Source organism: Cydia fagiglandana, chromosome 15 (assembly GCF_963556715.1).
Source record: "Cydia fagiglandana chromosome 15, ilCydFagi1.1, whole genome shotgun sequence".
Lineage (NCBI taxonomy): Eukaryota > Metazoa > Arthropoda > Insecta > Lepidoptera > Tortricidae > Cydia > Cydia fagiglandana.
Genome location: NC_085946.1, coordinates 17,785,550 through 17,800,963, shown reverse-complemented (window position 1 = coordinate 17,800,963; position 15,414 = coordinate 17,785,550). Strand labels below are relative to the sequence as shown.

At 36.6% G+C, this 15,414-nt stretch overlaps 1 protein-coding gene across 1 annotated transcript in view; it reads left to right on the top strand.

Annotated features, from left to right (window-relative positions):
- The first annotated feature begins 11,409 nt into the window (after nucleotides 1-11,409).
- Nucleotides 11,410-15,414, top strand: part of LOC134671509 (disheveled-associated activator of morphogenesis 1) — a 108,163-nt gene continuing 104,158 nt past the window's right edge. The window contains exon 1 of the mRNA XM_063529375.1: nucleotides 11,410-11,608. The gene's annotated coding sequence lies outside the window, so the exon portion shown is untranslated. The remainder of the gene's footprint in view (nucleotides 11,609-15,414) is intronic.

The window sequence follows — 15,414 nt, the reverse complement described above, 5'->3', positions numbered from 1 at the left end:
TTACATTAACAGCATTAGGCGTGATTGTCACAGAGTACGTCGTTGTTTCTTGAAGCGGGGCAGTTATTGTAAACACTGCCGAACGTAGCCGTGGGTCTGGTATTTGAATGAAATTTGATATTAGTTCTTTGTTCTGAGCTTAGCTTTGAATGCCGGGCGGGCATTAAGATTTGGGCCATGGTTGAGTTGGGACGCGTGTTGTCCCGTGAGCCCGTAACCGCGCCGTGCGATTTCGTGTGTGCTTTAAGTACCTACTTGTACCACTTGACCCACGGATTCGTTTCCGTTTCTTGATAAGTTTGTGGTGTAAAAGCTTTGATTAACTTGGTGTGATTTCTTTGTGATTTGAAACTTAATTAATTGTCATTATAATTAATTAATTGCTGTACGTATCTATTACGTATTTACTAGTGTCAGTGAGTTTATTGCATCTACGTTGTATTGTACTTGTGTACGAGATATGCCCACTATTTCCGCCCACCATGGAGCCGATGCCTGATGGTCCCCTGATGCCTTCGTAGAGCCACCGGCTCCGACATCAGAAGTGGGATTGTGAACGAGGAAAATCTGGGAAATTGTGGAAAATCCTAAATTGATTAATTATCAGAATTTTATTGGAAATTGATTGAAGATAATTTGCAGAAGGTTTGAAGACCGTTTTTTTTTTGCGATTTGAATATCGCTCACTTGGATGTTGCAACCTACCTAATAAGATAAGAATTATCTAATATGAAAGTATTTTTTTGACGAGATGCTCTTAGATAGAATAAAAAATTACAACTATTTTGATAAATGTGAGTGAGAAACAATGAGAGATGTGGGGCTTAGTTATTAAACATGACTTGTGACCTACTAGAAGTTATGGTCGTGAAACCTATTTTTTTTATATCGTGTTTCTCACAACACTGGATAAGTAAGAGAGCTCATAGTTCTGGAAGTAGTTCCTGTGAAACAAGTGACGTATGGCGATATTTGATGGTGCGAAGGCTGAAATGTGCAGCAACACCGTCGTGGTGTGGTGGCCCTGGCTTGCGAGAAGGAGTTATCCGGTGGGATGACAAGATAAGTAGTAGAAGTTAAGTGGTATTCACCGCTGTGTGTTGTCTTTATTCAATTTGAAAGTTTTTAAGATTGTGAAATGTTAACTCTTTTGTTAACAGAAATCGGTAAAGCTCCGAATATATTGGATGTGGTTTAAATCATACGATGAACCTAGAGAATGATATTTTATATCTGAAATGTTGTTTCATGAGGGAACATCTTATTTTTATTTTTACTGTATACATTTGTGGCTTTATTAATGATCGGTGATCGCTTGTCGGGTCTGAAATAGGCCCTTGATGATTGTTTGACCTTTTGACATTTGTGTTTGTTGGAGTGTGACGGAATTTGACAGATGTTTGCTAAGTTTTATGAATAGAGGGGAGAATTTATATCGTGATAGAAAATTTACTTAAGACACACTCACATGGTTAAACATTACGTACTAACCTACTTGATTTTCTCAAAGTTTTTGCAAAGAGTTGCAAGATTTTTGTGTACTTACCTATCAAAAACATAGGAAAATGTAGGTACCGCTAATGATATTTGATATTAGATTGAGTGAGAAACCACTCTGAAGCAGTATAGTATTTTGGTAAAGTAACTTTGGCAATGGAATTTTGATCCAATATTTCGGTCGGTAAACACTTAGTAAGAGTACCATAATTATTTTTGTACTTACGTACTGTCATGAATTTATAGTAAAGAGAATGCAATCTATTGAAATGGTTAAGTGGAAAAGTTATAGCCACATGAGTAGTTGTGTATCTATTTACTGTATCAACGCAATTTTTGAATTTGTTTGATTTGAAGGAATTAAAAGTTATTTGTTGTGTCGTTTAAATGATATGACAAAATTACCTAGATTTCATTGATATTATTTTCCAAGGAGCAAGACAACAGTGAAATTCATTGTTTTGATTTTAATTTCATTCATGAGGAAATGATTTGTTTGAATGTTTGGTCAGTTATGAAGTGATAAATCCGATAATAGATCATAAAATTGAATAATAAACTATTGACCTAAATCGTGGTTATTATTTGAACCATAAAAGTTGAACAAAAAGAGATAGTTAGAAAGATTTAAAATTAAAGAGACAATGACAAACTTTATATTGATCAGTTTTAAAAGGAATGGGACAGGGACAATGGTGTGTCTCAATACAAAATAAAAGGCTTGCATTCTTTATGATATGTGTTAAAGCACTAGTGGTGCGGTTGTTGTGTTAGCCAGATTTGGCTGTGTCTGAATCGGGTTGATGAGTCGTATTTGTGAGAGAGTCACTTGGCTAGTCTCGACTTAGGTGGCGACAGAGTTCTCCAGTCTTTGTGTGAGATGGCAGCAGAGTCGGCCAGCCTGTAGTGTGATGGCAAGTGTGATAATCTCAAGTAACATTTTGAAAGTTTGCCAATCTTGTAGTAGATTGCGAGTCAACCATATAACAGAAAATGCAGAGCGTTTGCAAAGTAGGTGCTTTTGAGTTTTGAAAAAAATAAATCTAAATATCATGTGATGTTGAACAGTTTGTCAATGCATCTTTAAATATCTTGTTGAGTCTATGACTCGTTTTTAGTAAAACGATTTCCGTTTGGACGTTTTTCTTACGATATTATGTGTGCCAGCTCAGAGTTGAATGAAATCACTTGTGGAGAAATTAGACCTAACCAGTGTGAAGCGGTGGCTTTTGTGAATTTGCCTCTTGTTACAACAATTATGCAATTGCAGAAACTTATTGGTTTACTTTGATATTTCTGCCAATTTAATCTTAATTTTTCAAAGTTATCAGTGCCTCTTTATAAGGCCATTAACTTACAACAAGCAAAGTAAAGTTTCAGTAAATACTTGCATGATGCATTTCTGGAGAATATGCCAAAAATTTTGACGTAACTACTGTTGATTTTTTTTTTAACGATTACTTTTCGTTAGTAATCTAAATTACCAAATGCATACTGATACTGCTGGTTCAGTTACTCTATAGTGTTTTGCTTTTTACAAAAGCAACATAATATGTATCATGTCAGAGAACAATAAAAAAAAAGGTTCATTATCTTTAAAATAATTAAATCAAATGGGATTTTCAATACCATTAAATACTTACAACCTTTCTTATAAGGTAGTCATATTTCACAGTACCTACGAGAAAGAATTGGTGAACTGAACACACAGAAAATAAAGTTAACACCTAAAGTTCATAGGTGATGGATCTTCATGAGTATTTTTATTTTGATATTGATTGTAGAGACGGGAAACGAATGGGTCCTGTTCATATTTTTGTCGAAACAAAATACTAAAGTGCTACAGATTTCGAACACTCAGTTACGTTACGTTACATCCAGAACGTGATTTCAAGATTATTGAAATTATTTAAAACCAAACAAGATCTCACAGATAAATTTTAAAGTTTGATGTTTTTCATCAAAACTAAATTGAACACCTGTTTACCAATTTACTTCGTTTTAAGTTAGTGTGAGATAAAATTACATTTCATTACTATGCATTTCGGCTGAAAGAGACTTGATTTCTGGATAGCAAAAGTTTGTGCCGTTTAAACGATATCTCAATTGAAATTTGAGAAAACTCAAGCTGATATTCGTACATGTACAGAATACCGTCACTTTTAAAAAAAAAGAGAAATTATGAACTTTTTAGATATTGATACCACTCTGAGAGCTGTTGAAGCATTATTATAAGAGTGTGAGTTTATGGTCGATTACTTGCAAATAAAAGTAAAATCAATCATGTTAAAAAAAAAAAACTTCGCGTACCATCTAGACTGTACTTTCAGGTTTCGCGTATTATGATCACAGTAAAGGGCATGCTTTTACTGCTTTGGATATCAATTAAGAGAGAACATGGCATGATGATGATGCTGTTCATGACTTATGTTATAACTTATAAGAGCTGTTAGTATGTAGTTGGAAAATCGAAGCAAACTGACAATCATTACATGCGTTAGGTGATAATCATCATTTTGACAAGTATAAAGGTTATTTCGGGAGCTATGTTAATTTAAAAAAAAAAGTGTTTGTTTTTTTTATGGAGAAGCATACTGTGGATATTATTTTTGCGTATAGCAAATATGACAAAACCTGCGCTGTGGGTTGATATTGTATTTTGAGGAATGAAGTTTACGTGCACATGATGATTTTCACTACATTTATTAAAATTAAAAATCATGAAAGAAATCAAACTAAGTCAGACTTGAAGTTTTAAAGTCCGTTTAAGATAATTTAGATATGTAATTGATTTGTTAGCTATTGATCGCAATAAAACTAAAAAGTAAGCGCACTATTGGATGCGTGCGATGCGATGCTTCGATGTCAGACTGTTACGTTCCCATGGAATTTGGTTAATGTTCATCTGTTGATGAAAGTAGAGAACAGTCAGGATCAGCCCGTGTCGGCGAGGTGTGGTGATACACTTGGATGCCGAGATTTTGATGATACACATGGTTGTTTGTATGCCACATGGCTGGCATTGTATTTGCGACGTGATCTACTGACTTGGTCGCTAGCCGTAGGTCATATTCCAAACCCAGTGTAGCTGGTACGGAGACTGCGCGGTATGGTGACAAACAGGAGGGTTACGGTTGCTTTATGGCCTTTTTGGTCTGTTTTGGCGTGTGGCCTTTGATATCACATGTGTGATGGTGAGACAATGGGTTTGTGTCGAATTTGAGAAATTCGATTTTGGGCTGTTTCTGATCTGTGTCTTTTGAGAATATTTAATTTGTTACTGTTGACGACTTGATTATAAGATCCGTCATGGATTTTGGGAACTTAACTTTTTGTCATTGTTGTGATCTGATGGCAGGATAGCCGAGCAGATTGACTGATTGGAATTTTACTACTTTTGAGAATCTGTGATGTTGTTGGGCACACTGGGACGTGTGACAGTCAGGATCGCCGTGTCGGCGCATGGCACCTGTAAGCTTATAGTGGCTGGGGCCCACGAAGGTGGCCCGCATTCCTGGTCAAATGTTTACATTAACAGCATTAGGCGTGATTGTCACAGAGTACGTCGTTGTTTCTTGAAGCGGGGCAGTTATTGTAAACACTGCCGAACGTAGCCGTGGGTCTGGTATTTGAATGAAATTTGATATTAGTTCTTTGTTCTGAGCTTAGCTTTGAATGCCGGGCGGGCATTAAGATTTGGGCCATGGTTGAGTTGGGACGCGTGTTGTCCCGTGAGCCCGTAACCGCGCCGTGCGATTTCGTGTGTGCTTTAAGTACCTACTTGTACCACTTGACCCACGGATTCGTTTCCGTTTCTTGATAAGTTTGTGGTGTAAAAGCTTTGATTAACTTGGTGTGATTTCTTTGTGATTTGAAACTTAATTAATTGTCATTATAATTAATTAATTGCTGTACGTATCTATTACGTATTTACTAGTGTCAGTGAGTTTATTGCATCTACGTTGTATTGTACTTGTGTACGAGATATGCCCACTATTTCCGCCCACCATGGAGCCGATGCCTGATGGTCCCCTGATGCCTTCGTAGAGCCACCGGCTCCGACATATAAATAAATATTTATACAAGAACTGCTCGTTCAAAGGTATAAGATAAGATATAGACCTGGATATGAACCGTGATTACCGTTTGTATTGTTTTCGAGCTCCCGATATTTCGACGCAGTTATGCATCTTGTTCACGGGTAACTGAAGAAAGCGCCATATATTTTCTGGTTAGTCACAACGTTTATCATTTGAACTAAATGATGTCAGTGTATGATAAGATTTTATGATGTTCGTGAAAATGTTTTAATTGCGAAATAAACTATGGATAAACACGTGTAAGTGTTACTCAGAAGTTTTAACCCTTAATAGGACACACTTAGATAGATGGCAAAAATTTCCACCGATTGTCTTTTTGTATTTTTATCTTATTCAGATTTTTTAGGACTTTATGTATGTATAAGTATGCGTTCTGCATAATATCAAAGTTAGTTGAGATTTGTATCGTTCGAATACGGCTCTCGGTAGTTGAAAACATATTCTCATAATAATATATATCTCTATCACTTCTTTGTAAGACCGGCACAAAAGAATATTTCGATTACAGCCTTACAGATTTAATTCTTTGATCGATGCTTGTAAGATTAATTAGATAGATGCAACGGCTGTGTGCCACTTAATTAATTACGTAATTTGGATGGGTTTCTTGTTTTGTTTTTACACGTAGTCTAATCAAAAAGTGCTCTTGTGATTAAATGTCATTATTTCCCATGACGAGACAAAGATTTGATTTACCTACTTGCTGCTTTTGGCATTAAAAGCAAAAGGGAAAACTCGCTCGAGTATACGCTTGTCTGTATTCAGCAGAAATAAAAAAAGACAATCTTGTACAGGAACCCCGCGTATTTTTACCACTATGGGCTTTTTAATAAATATTTATGGACAGTAAACACGGGTCACATAATCGACAGAAATTCCCGTACAAAGTGATCCATTGCCATAAAATAGTTTCCATATCAAGGTTGAGCTGGAAGCCTGGATCATGTTTATCATTTCTATATCGTTCTTTCTTACTATAAATATGATTTCTTACTATAACTACGCTTGAAAATAAGTACCAGTTTATGTGAGTGCAACTTCCTTTTTGACTAGACTAATAATTATCAGAGGCGCTGAATACGTTATCACATCGGATATACGATTGAAAGGTACGATTATTCGATGGCTCGATAATTGAGGAGAAAGTGAATCGATGGGTAATCGCAATCGCCAACACGTCGTCAATATCGAGTTTAGATCGATATCGATACTGACGTCACAGAATAAGTATACGTTTCGGTATATAAAATAGATGAGGATGGAGATACGAGTTCAGGCAGTAGGTAGGTACTATCGTTATTGCTAACGATAATTCATTCTTGGCGCCACTTGCACCATCTCGCTAAACCGGGGTTAACCGGTTAAACCGTTAACCTAGTGTCAAATTGTACTGGTAACCATGGAACTCCAGCTTTAACCGGTTAACCCCGGGTTAGTGAATGGTGCAAGTGGTCCTTATTGTAAAGGTAATAATGAGGTCCACCGATCAGTTATTACGAGTGTTACTGTTAGTAGGCAATATTGTACCTAATCATACGAGTAGAATACGTTCATGTACTATCGCCATGGAAAGGCGTGTTCAGATATTTGTGAGCACCTTGGCCGCTCAGATATACATAGTCTTAGCGTATAAAATAAATTTCTTGGAAAAAACTTTAATTTTAATTCAATTTTACAGTCCCTATTCTACACTGAGAGAAAAGTACAACAAAAACACACTTAGAATTGCTTAGAATTACAAAAATAAACTTAATCTGGGGACAAGGAGAGTTAACTAATAGGAACAAACTGACTTTTGCAATTTCTACTAGTTCTTGCAATTTCTATTATCTGTTTGTTGAAATTATATTTGGGATTACTGAGCTGATTGTAGAAATAAATAAACTGTACAGAAATAGTGAAACGTCCATAATTATTACTAAAACTTCATTTTTTCTCCCAGTACAGAACTGTTTTTTAATTCCTGGTGATGATTTTTCTCTCAGTGTATAACCGGTGTATTAAAACGTTGACTCCGACTTGGACTTAGATTTATCTGCTGTTACATAGCACTGTTGATGTCTTCCTTTCGCTCGGATATGCAGATTCCGCCGATTCATCTCGCCGTCCGCTGCCGCCCATTGTTCGGATTTAGTCAAGTGTGAGGTTGATTTGTATACCTAGTACGTAATAAGGCCTATCTACACTGCGTGAGTTTCTCCTACCACTTGATAGTAGCTAATAGTCACCCAGTAATTAAAAACGGAGCAGTTTTGCACAAAGGCCAGGCGACCACCATCGACATGGTAAGGCACGGGATCCTTCGGCCTATTACGATCAAGGCGTCCTCAGGCATGCCGAAGTGCATGTGTGTGCGTCATCTATCCGAGAATGACTTTTACTCGATTTCCGAGGCACGTTTTTTCCTTAGACTTTATGCATCTTATATGAAGATACATATGTCTTTGCGAGTACCAAAGGTGTTCAGAAATGCTAAGAACGTTCATCCTCAAACCTGATGGCCTACCGCCAAGATCAAAGAACCGAAAAATGCTATCTGCCTCTGTCGCTCGAATGGGCAAGAGCAATAAAGAGCAGATAACGGTTTTATTGGTGTTAGGCCCTTTGGAATCGGAACACTCGAACGCTGTGCTATTATTTCCGCAAGCGCTCCGGCTATGGAATGAACCCTTTACCGAGGTATTCTCCAAAATACTCCAAAAATGTTTACAGGTTCAGAAAGGGTCAGAAGTGTTCAGATGTTGCATGCATCCACTGCCCTACGGCTATCGCTAAGCACCAGTCGGTCCGTATGCTTGTTTGCTAGAATTATTAAAGAAATCAATCGAAGGTCAAAGTATTTAGGTCACACGATAGTCAATAATAGAAATTCGGGTGCCACATTCCCCATTAGCACTCATAACAATAAATAACATGTTAGGCAACACTAAAGTCATGTTACTCTTAATGGTCAAGCCTTGGAGGCTAGCTAGGAAATGCTTGGCCGACATATAATTACAGCCAATGATTTACGTGGAACTGTCTAAGGTGCGTTATTCTCTCGGTGAAGTCTATGTGTGCTTGACATACCTAGGTAATTTGTAATTGGAGTTTTGTTGTTTGGCTATAATTTCGTCAAAATAAATGCTGATTCACTTTAAATCTAGCTGATACATGCTGTTAATTACTTACAGGTATTTATTTTTGTGCTATATTGGTCTAGTATTGGAACACTTAAAATTTTCTTCACTCAACCCTGTCATCGGCAATTTCACACTATTTGGGGTAGAATGCGTCCAAGTCGTCCCGCCATCAGGAGGTGGCGGCGAAAAGGACTTCGGGCTGCCTAAGTCCCGACCTGCACCGTCTATTGTGTTGCGTGGGTCCCATAAAATAAAAGTATCATCATCATCACTGCTGAGCAGCGTGGGTCCCATAAAATAAAAGTATACAATTTCATTAATAATTAAAATGTTGGTAGTGCTTAAGATTTCGTAGTGATGCTTTGATTTGAAATCATAATACCGAATTTTGAGCACTAAAGTATTTTCCAGTAAATGACCTCAGAGCACATTGATTGAGGTAACTTTAGCTGTCAGTCAAGGAAAATGAGGAAGTTATCCGTACACTTCCTCAACACGTTGTATAAATGCACTCTTATTCTACACAAACGATTCTTATTTTCTTTATAAGGGTACATCCATTAATTACATCACACGTTTAGGGGGAGGGAGGGGGTCAAGAAAATGTGACATATTGTGGCAGGGGGGAGGGGGGAGACACAAACTTTGTGACGTCACTTTAACTTCATCAGTAACCAAAAAATTATTTAAATTATTTTATTCGTTGTACATTTAAATAACAAGTTTTTAAACGATAATCGTTTTTATTCGTTTAATTTTCTTTCCTAAGCAGTTTTGGGTTATAAAATTACTAATATTTATATCGTCAGAAATATTTTGATAAAATATTAATAATACTTAGGTACTTACTTAATTCGATTTGGCGATTTCGTAGAAAAAATGTGACGTCACACTAGGGGGGAGGGGTTTGCCAAATGTGACCAAGTGTGACAAGGAGGGGGGGAGGGGTAAAAAAACCTAGAATTTCGTGTGACGTAATTAATGGATGATAATTATATGGTTTAAGACATTTATTATCTCATTAAGAATTTACAAAATTCACTTACATGAGATACACTTATAAAACAACACTTTTTTTGGGCTAGCGTGCACTAATTAATTTAAATGTAAACAATATTATATACATAATAATTACTACAATTTACACTATAATTTATACTATAATTTTTGTAATGCATAATTACACATCTCTTATCTATGGAATTTTTACGATCATGAAATAATTAAGTATGTAATTTTTGCATTGTTATGTGAATGTTGATTAATTTTGTAACTGCCTTCTGCCTTGTGTCCATAATTTCAAAATTTGTGTTTTAAATTTTGAAACTGAGTCAAGTCTTATGACATTACGTTGCCAACCTTTTAGGATGTGTCGCTAAATCTCTTAAATTAATCAAGCTTCCAAAATAGGCGGGACCGGTCACTGATACTCATACTCATACTCATATATTTTATTGCGTTTCATGTGTACAGAGGATCTTATAATATAAATACAGTCTCAACATGAACCCTGCAAGGGTATAGCAACATAAACTAAAAAAAAAAAACAAATTAAATATTAATAGCAGTAGGTATTAAGTATTTTTTCTAAATAACTAATACATCTAATTCTCACTCAAAAAATCCTGTATACAATAATATGCTTTATTAATTAAAAAACGCTTTAATTGCTTAATCGTAGTTAATAAAACACATGTCTTTCGACGAGGTTCGTAGAGAGATTTCATCGGGTTTAAAATTAACCGAGACCAAAATTGGGTGTTGACGGAAACGGCATCGAGTTGCTTCCTCGTGCTCTGATCTTTAATAAGAAATAAGAATCACACCAACGTTTTTAATCAACTAGATAGATGACTGAAAGTCAAGACAAGTGTTTCTAGAGACGGGACCTAATGTAAGTATAATCTGCATTTACAAACTACTACTAGATATCGTACGAGAGAAAAGGTAACCTTCATGGCTGATTGTCTTAATGCTGGAATCAAACCGGTATCTTTTGCATTCAGGACGGACCCTATTTCGCTGAACGTTTGCACCATTTTTCCCTAAAGGTGACTAACTGGAGTAACTGGTGCGGATGGGGACCAATGATAAATGTAAACCTTTATTTAAACAATCCTTAGTGGCAATAGTCCTATTTATCTTGTGAATAAGTAAATAAGCACGTGTTTCTGTGTTTTTGAATCACGGAGGAACGGGTATGTTCCATCCGTGATCGTTATCAGCTGACGTGTGAACACTGACTTATCATGATTGAAAGTCTTCCCGTGTAATCTCGTGCGTTTTATACATAATATGATGCATATATTATGTTGTTAAAATTCAGGGTTAATAATGTTTAATATATTTTTAAATAAACCAACTTTTTCTGGTAGGTATGATAAAAATATACGACCACAATTTTCTCAGGTTTTATTTTTCTTTGCATTGGTGTTTGCATTTATAATAAGAACCACGTTTTCTTTCGCCCACATACCTAATATTATTTCCCTATAAACGGCCAACAAATTATATAGGAACTTGCTACCAATGACACCATGTCAAAAAGACAACAATCTAATACCATGCTTTCATTGTTGACAGGTGGGTTTGCATTCACAACAAGCATCCGCAGTTAACTTAACGATCGAGTACGGTACGTATGGTTTTCTACGACTATTTTCTCTACACGCCGTGACATAGCTACCTACTTCGCGCACATTCGCCGCGCGCGCAGTCACCTGTCGACCGCCGCTGATCCCGCGCGTAAACAACCCAACATGCTGCGCGAGCGCCTAACCGATCGATTCGAAATTTGAATTCTCGTTTTAGGCGTTTTTTTGGAAGTGATTCGTGCCAGTGTTTTATAGTGGGTTTTGATGCATCGTGAAATACAGTGATTTGTTTATGGTAAAATTTGTATTTGTTTAGTTTCACAATATTACCAAATTTTTGGAAAGAATATTACTTGATTGGCAAGGTAAAAGATGCTTACTTTCAGCGAAGGATTTTCCGACACAACACACTTACTATTCAGGTTCTTGTAACTAAAAACTAAATCTAATTTGAATATTCATCGTTCATCATCATCATTCAAATATTCTGTTAATATTTAGGAGTTTTCAGAAGTCTCTAAAGTTCTCGGAAATTTCACAGGAAACGTTCATTTTGGAGATGGAAAATTAAGATATGATAGGTTCCGAAAATATTCCAAGTGGATTTTTAACAAAATGAGAAGCAGGCACATCAGAAGTAGGTTCACATGTTTTTCGGATACAAAGAAATTTTGGGTCGTTTCTACTACAGCGATTCCTGATGTCCCATTTATGTTCCACATAGGTATACGAGTATGATGTACATACTACAGTGTAAAGGCTACAATCTACTGAGTATACCCATGGATGCAACATTGCAACATGTGAAATTGAGCCCTAATTAACTCGTAACGCTTGCGAACTACCCTCATTTTGTCCGCGCACGAGGTAATAACCTGTCACCTATTCAGGCTATTCACACTGTGAGATAATTAATGACTCCGTGTGCATCAATTAGTCTGTATTAGTTTCGATATTGTTCTCGTGTAGGGAGGAATTACTGTTTTGCACTTGAAAATGAAACGTTTACTACCTCTTACGGAAAGACGTTATTTTTAAAAACAACGTTTTCCTTTTGGGGATTTTTCTATAGCTTAGTTAGAACATTTATGAAGTAAGATTTAAATGATGTTTCAAAAGTAAAACAATAGGATTGCAATGTGTTATAACTTATTGATAATTTGATACGTGTAGGTCGTCATTCATATCGCCAACCCGCCTGCCAAGGATCGCCGCCAACCCGCCTGCCAAGCGTGGCGATTATGGCATTCACCCCCCCCCCCCCCATAAAAGGGGGAGGCCTATGTTCAGCAGTGGACGTCTTATGGCTGAGATGATGATGATGATGAGGTCGTCATTAATGTCATTATATCGCAGTGTTTGCCCCCGACACTTTATCCGTGTATTATATTTATCGCATATTTATAAAAAAATTTAACTATTTATATATTTAACTATTCAACACACTTTTTTTTATACAGTATTTTATATGTTCATTCGTTATATCTTTCGTAGTGTCTAATTTCTCCCAAACCTGTTTAGTAATTTTTTTGTGATTTAATGATATCTTTTAAGGGTAATTGATTTAGGAATGATTAAATTGACGTACTTTAACTACAAGGTACAGCACCACTTCCACCATCCCACTAACCCGGGGTTAACCGGTTAAACCTGGAGTTACCATGGTTACAAATACAATTTGACACTGGGTTAACGGTTTAACCGCTTAACCCCGGGTTAGTGTTATGGTGGAAGTAGGCCTAAGTTAATAAATTACAAATACATACCAACAATTAATTTTAAAATTTAACTTCTTATATTAGTAAAGTCTACTTACATCTCACAAATAATACAACATCTTCACTGTTGATAATATTTATCTCAGATGAATTTATCAGATAATGTAATGTTTACAGACGAATGGAATTCGTTTCACACTCGTCAAGGGGCATTATTGACTGTTGGACTGAATCTTTATTATCAAACAAACAAGCAAACAAACGTCTCATTCATACGCGTGTATACCTCGCAGTTGTATATAAACAGGCTGTTTGAAACAGCAACACTCCTATAGTTCGTTTTGCATTAGAAAGAACTCCACAGAAGCAAGCGTGCAGTTTTTATCAGGCTCTTTAATTGTTAATAATTATTGAATTATCTAATGTAGCGTGGTCAATACATATAATTTACTTCAAATTATTACTGCTAAAAGTGCTGGATTTGGAACCACAAGCTTACTTCTACGAAGTTCTTGCTAATGCTAAAAAAATGGGACTATAACGGTGAACCTTATTACAAAGGGCATTAGGTTCAACGATGTACAGTCGCCATCAGATATATCGGAGCGGTCAAGGTGTTCACAAATATCTGAACACGCCTCTATTGTCAATGCGTTAGAGTGCGTGTTCAGATATTGTGAACACCTTGGCCGCGCCGATATATCTGATGGCGACTGTACAGTTAACAGTGTGGGCGATGTTGCATGATACATGATCTAACATTCTCATCTGATAGAAGACAGAATGTAAATAAAATCATCACCATCATAATAATCGAAATACGTGTCACTAATGCACTTGCAATAACCTAATTTTAACTTTATTGGCATTTAGATAGAATAGAATTTGAGATATTTGCGCGCTCAACAAAATTGATGTCAGGGAACAGGGTTAAAGATACCTACCTACATAGCAGCACTTAAAAAATTAATAGGTATTGACCATACTCCGAGGATCGAATACGTAGGTCATACTGAAAACATTACTATGGGGGCAACTTAGAAAACGCAATAAAAAAAAAACCGGGCAAGTGCGAGTCGGACTCGCGCACGAAGGGTTCCGTACCATAATGCAAAAAAAAACAAAAAAAAACGGTCACCCATCCAAGTACTGACCACTCCCAACGTTGCTTAACTTTGGTCAAAATCACGTTTGTTGTATGGGAGCCCCATTTAAATCTTTATTTTATTCTGTTTTTAGTATCATCTGTGAAAACTTCAACTGTCTAGCTATCACGGTTCGTGAGATACAGCCTGGTGACAGACAGACGGACGGACAGCGAAGTCTTAGTAATAGGGTCCCGTTTTACCCTTTGGGTACGGAACCCTAAAAATCGGCTGTCTCAAGCATTTCGGCGAATCATATGCCAATGTTGTCAGCATATTATTTTACATATTCGGGGTGGGTTCCATAGTAAAAGTTATTCAGAATGAAATTATTTTTTATATTTTACGTAAGTATGTATGAAATCGACGACTCGACTTATATCTCGACATCGACGTAGCCCCATTGTGGCCTAGGTTGGCATTAAGGTACAATACATACAGGTACCTACATAGACTTAAAATACAAACCATGTAAAACAATGACCCGTAACTCACCCATCGTAAGTAACTTATCCCAACCTTTCCACAGGCATTCGCTTGCAACACCGACGCACGCTAACACGACTCCTCACTTACCGCATCTGTGCAATGTGCATCTGTCATAATTTCACGTTCCATTGTTGCAAATTGCACTGACAGTACTGAGGGCCTACTGCGAACCACGTTCGACGTGTTTCCTCCCTGTCACACTTACGAACGAATTTACAAGTGCGACCGAGAGGCAACACGTCGAACGTGATTCGCGGTAGGCCCTCTGACACCCCTGTGGGTTACCTACGCGGTTTGGCTGTGAAAGGACTAAGGACCTCACACATGCTCATATGGGCTATTTTAGGTATTTGAAGCTGTAGACCGGTACCACTACTTTTATATGGATTTATTTTAATGTCTTAATTTCCATTTTATTATTTTTTGCATGCTGCAGAGTTGACATTACATATATTTGCACGCTTGTCTGCAAGCAAAATACACATTGTACTTTCTTAATAAGTTTTAACACCTTTTGGTTCCATTTTTGCAAATAAATGATTGATTGAGCATCTCTATGTATTTGTGTGTAAAATATTATTTCTGATTTAATTTATACATACATATAATCACGCCTATTTCCCGGATTTAATTTAATTTAATTAAATATCCTATTAAGATTTGTATGCATTTTACGACTTAATTGTTACAGAAATTATCGTTGATGAATAATTTGGTCGCGGTACAGCAACGCCAACGCAAAGGAAATA